Here is an 8210-nt window from a genome sequence, read left to right as displayed (position 1 = left end):
GCAGGACTCTCAGCAGGACTAACACCAGCAGCATTGCCCAACCTCATTCCCCAACAGCTGCGTGGATCCCCTGTCAGGCAATGTTAGGCTTAAGAGAAGTGAATCAGTTGGCCTTAAAAACACAATGGGGACTTCTAACCTTGGCAGCAGACTTAGTTTCTAGCTTCTGTTGGCTCAGGGCATCCTACCTCCATGTGCCTTCATGTATATAAAATTAACAGGCAGTTTACTACTAGAAAAATAAAGTAATCATGTAGCCCTTGTGTGAATTTAGGCAGAATTATAATTGTCTACCCCAGTGGTTCTCAAACCTGAGGTCACATTAGAATTGCGAGCTTGTATGAAAACATTCATATGCCTGGGTCTCACTTCTAGAGAGTCTGCTATAGTTAGATTGGGCAACACATGAACAATATTCCTCTATGGCTAAAGAGGAGATGGCATTAGCTCATCAGCTGCACTGTCATTGCGGTAGGTGAGAAGTTGTTAGGCATTGACTTCTTCTATCATTCTCCAACACATTAAGGCGAAGGTGTCTCTAGTCATCTTAGAAGCACTGCAAATTTTTCAAAGAAAGTAGTTTTAATTTAATTCTCTGTACTTTATAATGTGAATACATTAGAACTGCTTTTCAGGGGGAAGTGCTAGATGCTGCAAAAGGTCTGGTATAAGTGGCATGAATCCTGACCATGAGGTGCTACTTCCCCAAGCACCCGAAATAGGAAGAATAATGTTTTACCTAAGGCTGAAACTAATACAGTCCACACATAATGGATAAAATTAAGCAACCAAATGATTGTAAATATGTGATTATAAAGTTTTCTTTGGCTTTTAAATAGAATACTTTTATTATTGAAATAATATCTTTCTAAAAATAAATTACTTTGGAAAGAGTTATATGAGGTAAGAATGTAAAGTTTCCATTTCTATACCCTCTCTCACTCCCCACTGCCGCCTGCTCCCAGCTCCTCCTTCCTCAAAGAGAGTTTTCATTGAGTTTAGCGCATTTCCTTCCAGAGCTCCTCTGCGCGTGTACAAATGCATGCTCGTGTGTATGTGTGTGTATAGCTTTTTCTTCTTTTTGCATCCTGTTTCCAAGTCTTCCCTATTTCCACTTAAATCTACTCTAGTCAGGTTTTCCTTTATCCCAGTCAACTTTATCACAGGCAACTTCAGCAAAGCTCCCACGGTGGTAAATCCTATGGCAAATCTGTAGTTGTCACAGTAGCTCACTCCTGACACCACACACATCTGGTTTTCCTCCTACCTCCAACTACTCCTTCTCAGTCTCCTCTGCAGTTTTTTTCTTTAATCCTCTCTCTGATCTCTAAATTTAAACACCTTTCCCCCGACCCCCAGTCCTCCAAGCCCTTTCCTGCTCTATGTGCACTTACTCCCTTAGTGATCTCTGCAAGTCTCTTGGCTTTAAACACCGTCGTACGCTGATGACACCCAAATTTATATTTCCAGTGTGAATAACTCTCATAAACTTTATGTTTTGGTTTGGTTTTTGTTATTACATGAATATTTATTTGTATGCATATATCTTTTTTTCCTTCCCAACTTTTACTTTAGGTTCAGGGATACATGTGCAGGTTTGTTACACGGGTAAATTACATGTTGTGGGGATTTGGTACACAAAGAATTTTGTCACCCAGGTATTGAGTACAGCACTTGATAGGTAGTTTTTCAATCCTCACTCTCCTCCCACCCTTCATCCTCAAGCGGCTCCAGAATCTTTTGTTGTCTCCTTTGTGTACATGTGTACTTAACGTTTAACTCCCACTTATAAATGAGAACATGCAGTATTTGATTTTTGGATTCCTGCATTAATATTCTTAGGATAATGGCCTCCAGCTCCATCCATGTTGCCACAAAGAACATGATTTCATTCTTTATTATGGCTGCATAGTATTCCACGGTGTATATGTACCACATTTTCTTTATCTAGCCCATGTTGATGGGCATCTAAGTTGATTCCATGTCTTTTTTTTTTGGTGGGGGGAAGGGGTTGTTTTGTTAATTTATTTTTTATTTTTTGCTTTAAATTTTTTTAATTTTTTTTATTTCAATAGGTTTTGGGGGAGCAGGTGGTGTTTGGTTACATGAGTAAGCTCTTTAGTGGTAATTTCTGGGATTTTGGTGCACCCATCACCCAAGCAGTGTATGCTGTACTCAGTGTGTAGTCTTTTATCCCTTGCCACCCCCACTGTTTCCCTTAGCCTCCGAAGTCCAAAGTATTATTCTTATACCTTTACATCCTCATAGCTTAGCTCCCACATATGAGTGAGAACATACAATGTTTGTTTTTTCATTCCTGAGTTACTTCACTTAAAATAATAGTCTCCAATTCCACCCAGGTTGCTGTGAATGCCATTATTTCATTCCTTTTTATGGCTGAGTAGTATTCCATGGTGTGTGTGTGTATATATGTGTGTGTGTGCGTGTGTGTTTGTGTGTATAGATATAGATATATATAGATATATGTGATATATATCACTCTGCAAGTATCTTTTTCACATAATGACTTATTTTCCTCTGGGTAGGTACCTAGTAATAGGATTGCTGGATCAAACACTAGATCTACTTTTAGTTCTTTAAGGAATCTCCACACTGTTTTCCATAGTGGTTGTAGTAGTTTATATTCCCACCAGCAGTGTAGAAGTGTTGTTTTCACCATATCCATGCCAACATCTATTTTTTTTTTTATTTTTTCATTATGGCCATTCTTGCAGGAGTGAGGTGGTATGGAATTGTGGTTTTGATTTGCATTTCCCTGATAATTAGTGATGTTGAGCATTTTTCCATATGCTTGTGGGCTGTTTGTACATCTTCTTTTGAGAATTGTCTGTTCATGTCCTTAGCCCACTTTTTGATGGGATTGTTTGTTTTTTCTTGCTGATTTGTTTGAATTCTTTGTAGATTCTGGATATTAGTCCTTTGTTGGGTATATAGATTGTGAAGATTTTCTCCCACTTTGTGGGCTGTCTGTTAACTCTGCTGATTATTTCTGTGTAGAAGCTCTTTAGTTTAATTAAATCCCATCTATTTATCTTTGTTTGTGTTGCATTTACTTTTGAGTTCCTAGTCATGAAGTCTTTGCCTAAGCCAATGTCTAGAAGGGTTTTTCCAATGTTATCTTCTAGAATCTTTGTGGTTTCAGGTCTTAGATTTAGGTCTTTGATCCATCTCGAGTTGATTTTTTTTATAAGGTGAGAGATGAGGATCCAGCTTCATTCTTCTGCATGTGGCTTGCCAATTATCCCAGCACCATTTGTTGAATAGGGTGTCCTTTCCCCACTTTATGTTTTTGTTTGCTTTGTGAAAGATTAGTTGGCTGTATTAGAGTTTCTCGGTTCTCTATTCTGTTCCATTGGTCTGTGTGCCTATTTTTATACCAATACCATGCTGTTTTGGTGACTATGGCCTTATAGTATAGTTTGAACTTAGGTAATGTGATGCCTCCAGATTTGTTCTTTTTCTTAGTCCTGCTTTTGCTATGTGGGCTCTTTTTTGGTTCCATATGAATTTTAAGACTTTTTTTTTTCTAGTTCTGAGAAGAATGATCATGGTATATTGATGGGAATTGCATTGAATTTGTGCATTGCTTTTGGCAGTATCGTCATTTTCACAGTATTGATTCTACCCATCCATGAGCATGGGATGTATTTCTATTTGCTTGTATCATCTATGATTTCTTTCAGCAGTGTTTTGTAGTTTTCCTTGTAGAGGTCCTTCATGTCCTTGGTTAGGTATATCCCTAAGTATTTTATTTTTTTGCAGCTATTGTGAAAGGGGCTGAGTTCTTGATTTGATTCTCATCTTGGTCACTGTTGGTGTATAGTAGAGCTACTGACTTATGTACATTAAATTTGTATCCTGATACTTTGCTGAACTCATTTACCGGTTCTAGAAAGTTTTTGTGGATGAGTCTTTAGAGTTTTTTAGGTATACAATCATATCAGCAAACAGCAGTTCTCTTTACTGATGTGGATGCCTTTTATTTCTTTCTCTTGTCTGACTGCTCTGGCTAGGACTTCCAGTACTATGTTGAACAGAAGTGGTGAAAGTGGGCATCCTTGTCTTGTTCTAGTTCTCAGGGGGAATGCTTTCAACTTTTCCCCATTTGGTATAATAGTGACTGTGGGTTTGTGATAGATGGCTTTTACTATGTTAAGGTATGTCCCTTCTGTGTCAATTTTGCTGAGGTTTTTAATCATAATGGATACTGGATTTTGTCAAATGTTTTTTCTGCATCTGTTGAGATGATCAAGTGATTTTTGTTTTTAATTCTGTTTAAGTGGTGTATCACATTTATTGACTTACATATGTTAAACCATCCCTGCATCCCTGGTATAAAACCCATTTGATCATGGTGGATTATCTTTTTGATATGCTGTTGGATTTGGTTCACTAGCATTTTGTTGAGGATTTTTGCATCTGTGTTCATCTGGGATATTGGTCTGTAGTTTTCTTTTTTGTTATGTCCTTCCTTCATTTTAATATTAGGGTGTTACTGGCTTCATAGAATGATTTAGGGAGGAGTCTCTTTTCTCTATCTTTTGTAATAGTGCCAGTAGGTTTGGTACCAATTCTTTGAATGTCTGATAGAATTCAGCTGTGAATCTCTCTGGTCCTGGACATTTTTTTGTTGGCAGTTTTTTATTACCCTTTCAATCTCACTGCTTGTTATTGGTCTGTTCAGACATTCTATAACTTCCTGGTTTAATCTAGGGGGGTTGTATATTTCCAGGAATTTATCTATCCCCTCTAGGTTTTCTATTTTATGTGCATAAAGGTGTTCATAGTAGCCTTGAATAATCTTTTGTATTTCTGTGCTATCAGTACTAATATCTCCCATTTCGTTTCTAATGGAGCTTATTTGGATTGTCTCTCTTCTTTTCTTGGTTAATCTCACTAATGGTCTATCAATTTTATTTATCTTTTCAAAGAACCAGCTTTTTGTTTCATTTATCTTTTGTATTTTTTCCCAATTTTATTTAGTTCTGCTCTGATCTTAGTTCTTTCTTTCCTTCTGCTGGGTTTGGGTTTGACTTATTCTTGTTTCTCCAGTTCCATGAGGTCTGACCTTAGATTGCTTATTTTTGCTCTTTCAGTCTTTTTGGTGTGGGCATTTAATGAACTTTCTTCTTAGCACTGCTTTTGCTGTATCCCAGAGGTTTTGATAGGTTGTGTCACTATTATCATTCAGTTCAGATAATTTTTTAATTTCCATCCTGATTTCATTGTTGACCCAACGTTCAGGAGCAAGTTATTTAATTTCCACATATTTGCATGGTTTTGAGAGTTCCTTTTGAAGTTGATTTCCAATTTTATTCCACTGTGGTCTGAGAGCGTACTTGATATAATTTCAATTTTTTTAAATTTACTGAGACTTGTTTGTTGGCCTATCATATGATCTCTCTTGGAGAATGATCCTGTGCTGATGAATAGAATGTATATTCTAGGGCCGGACACAGTGGCTCACACCTATAATCCCAGCACTTTGGAAGGCCAAGGCAGGTGGATCACCTGAGGTCAGGAGTTCAAGACCAGCCTGGCCAACATGTCAAAAACCCATCTCCACTTGATCTGAGCCAAAAGGCCAAGAAGCGATTGGAACCCCATCTCTACTAAAAATACAAAAAAATAAAAAATAAAAATTAGCCGGGTGCGGTGGCAGGCGCCTGTAATCCCAGCTACTTGGGAGGCTGAGGCAGGAGAATTGCTTGAACCCAAGAGGTGGAGGTTGCAGCAGTGAGCTGGAGCCAAGATCATGCCATTGCACTCCAATCTGGTGACAGAAGGAGACTCTGTCTCAAAAAAAAAAAAAAAAAAAAAAAAAAAAGTATATTCTTCAGTTGCTCGGTAGACTGTTCTGTAAATATCTGTTAAGTCCATTTGTTGTAGGGTACATTTAGATTTAGGTTCACTGTTTCTTTGTTGACTTTCTGTCTTGATGACCTGTCTAGTGCTGTCAGTGGAGTATAGTCCCCCATTATTATTGTGCTACCGTCTGTCTCATTTATTAGGTCATAGTAATTGCTTTATAAATTTGGGAGCTCCAGTGTTAAGTGCATATATATTTAGAATTGTGATATTCTCCTGTTGGGCTAGTCCTTTTATCATTATATAATGTCCCACTTTGTCTTTTTAAACGGTTGTTGCTTTAAAGTTTGTTTTGTCTGATAGAAGAATAGCTATTCTTGCTTGCTTTTGGTGTCTATTTGCATGGAATATCTTTTTCCACCCCTTTACCTTAAGTTTATGTGAGTCCTTATGTGTGTGTATATGAGTCCTTATGTGTTAGGTGAATCTCCTGAAGACACAGAAACTTGGCTGGTGAATTCTTATTCATTCTACTATTCTGTATCTTTTAAGTGGAGCATTTAGGACATTTACATTCAATGTTAGTGCTGAGATGTGAGTTACTATTCTATTCATTGTGCATTTGTTGCCTGAATACCTTGGTTTTTTTCATTGCGATATTGTTATATAGGTCCTGTGAGATTTATGCTCCAAGGAGGTTCTGTTTTGGTGTATTTCAAGGATTTGCTTCAAGATTTAGAGCTCCTTTTAGCAGTTCTTGTAGTGCTGTCATGGTAGTGGCAAATTCTCTCAGCATTTGTTTGTTTGGAAAAGACTGTATCTTTCCTTCATTTATGAAGGTCAGTTTTGCTGGATACAAAAGTCTTGGCTGATAATTGTTTTGTTTAAGGAGGCTAAAAATAGGTCCCCAATCCCTTCTAGCTCATAGGGTTTCTGCTGAGAAATCTGCTGCTAATCTGTTAAGTTTTCCTTTACAGGTTACCTGATGCTTTTGCCTCACAACTCTTAAGATTCTTTCCTTTGTCTTGACTTTAGATAACCTGATGATCATGTGCCTAGAGGATGTTCTTTTTGTGATGAATTTCCCAGGTGTTCTTTGAGCTTCTTGTATTTGGATGTCTAGATCTCTAGCAAAGCCAGGGAAGTTTTCTTCGATTATTAGCTCAAATATGTTTTCCAAACTTTCAGATTTCTCTTCTTCCTCTGGAACACCGGTTACTCACCAATTATTTGGGACGTTTAACATAGTCCCAAACTTCTTGGAGGCTTTGTTTATTTTAAAAAATTCCTTTCTCTTTGTCTTTGATGGATTGTGTTAATTCAAAAGCCTTGTCTCCAAGCTCTGGAGTTGTTTCTTCTGCTTGTTCGATTGTATTGCTGAGACTTTCCAGTGCACTTTGCATTTCTCTAAGTGTGTCCTTGATTTGCATAGTTGCGATTGTTTTTTATTTATGCTATCTATTTCACTGAATAATTTTCCTTTCATATCCTGTATCATGTTTTTGATTTCTCTAAGTTGGACTTTACCTTTCTCTGGTGCCTCCTTTATTAGCTTAATTCTGAATTCTTTTTTTGGCAATTCAGAGATTCTGTCTTGGTTTGGATCCATTGCTGGTGAGCTGGTATGATCTTTGGGGGGTGTTAAAGAACTGTGTTTTGTCGTGCTACCAGAAGTGTGTTTCTGGTTCCTTCTCATTTGGGTAGACTACATCAGAGGGAAGACCTGGGATTCAAGGGCTGCTCTTCAGGTTCTTTTGTCCCATGGGGTTCTCCCTTGGTGTGGTGTTCTCCCCCTTCCCCTAGGAATATGGCTTCCTGAGAGCTGAACTGTAGTGTTTGTTTTTGTTCTTTTGGGTCTTACCACCCAGCAGAGCTACGAGGCTCTGGGCTGGTACTGAGGAGTGTCTGCAAAGAGTCCTGTGATGTGATCCATTTTCAGGCCTTGCAGGCATGGATACCAGCACCTGCTCCAGTGGAGGCAGCAGGAGAGTGAAGTGGACTCTGTGAGGATCTTTGGTTGTGTTTTTGTTGAGTGCACTGGTTTTGTGTTGGTTAACCTCCAGGCAGGAGGTGCCACTTTCAAGAGTTTATCAGCTCTGGCCCTGTAAGGAGGATGCAAATTTGCCCTAGGGAGACCTGGTTAAGTGTTCAGGTTTCTCAGGCAGTGGGCAGGGCCATAGAGCTCCCAAGAGATTATGACCTTTATCTTTTGCTGCCAGGGCAGGTAGAGAAAGACCACCAAGTGGGGATAGGGATAGGTGTGTCTGTGCTGAGCCTCTCCTTGGGCGGGGTTTGCTGCAGCTGCTGTGGGGAATGGGTGTGTGGCTCCCAGTCCAAGGGAGTTATATTCCCTGGAGGATTATGGCTGCTTGTGATGAGTC

This window comes from Pongo abelii, chromosome 2 (genome assembly GCF_028885655.2).
Source record: "Pongo abelii isolate AG06213 chromosome 2, NHGRI_mPonAbe1-v2.0_pri, whole genome shotgun sequence".
Taxonomy (NCBI): Eukaryota; Metazoa; Chordata; class Mammalia; order Primates; family Hominidae; genus Pongo; species Pongo abelii.
The sequence above is the reverse complement of the archived record's forward strand: the minus strand, read 5'-3'. Positions refer to the sequence as shown.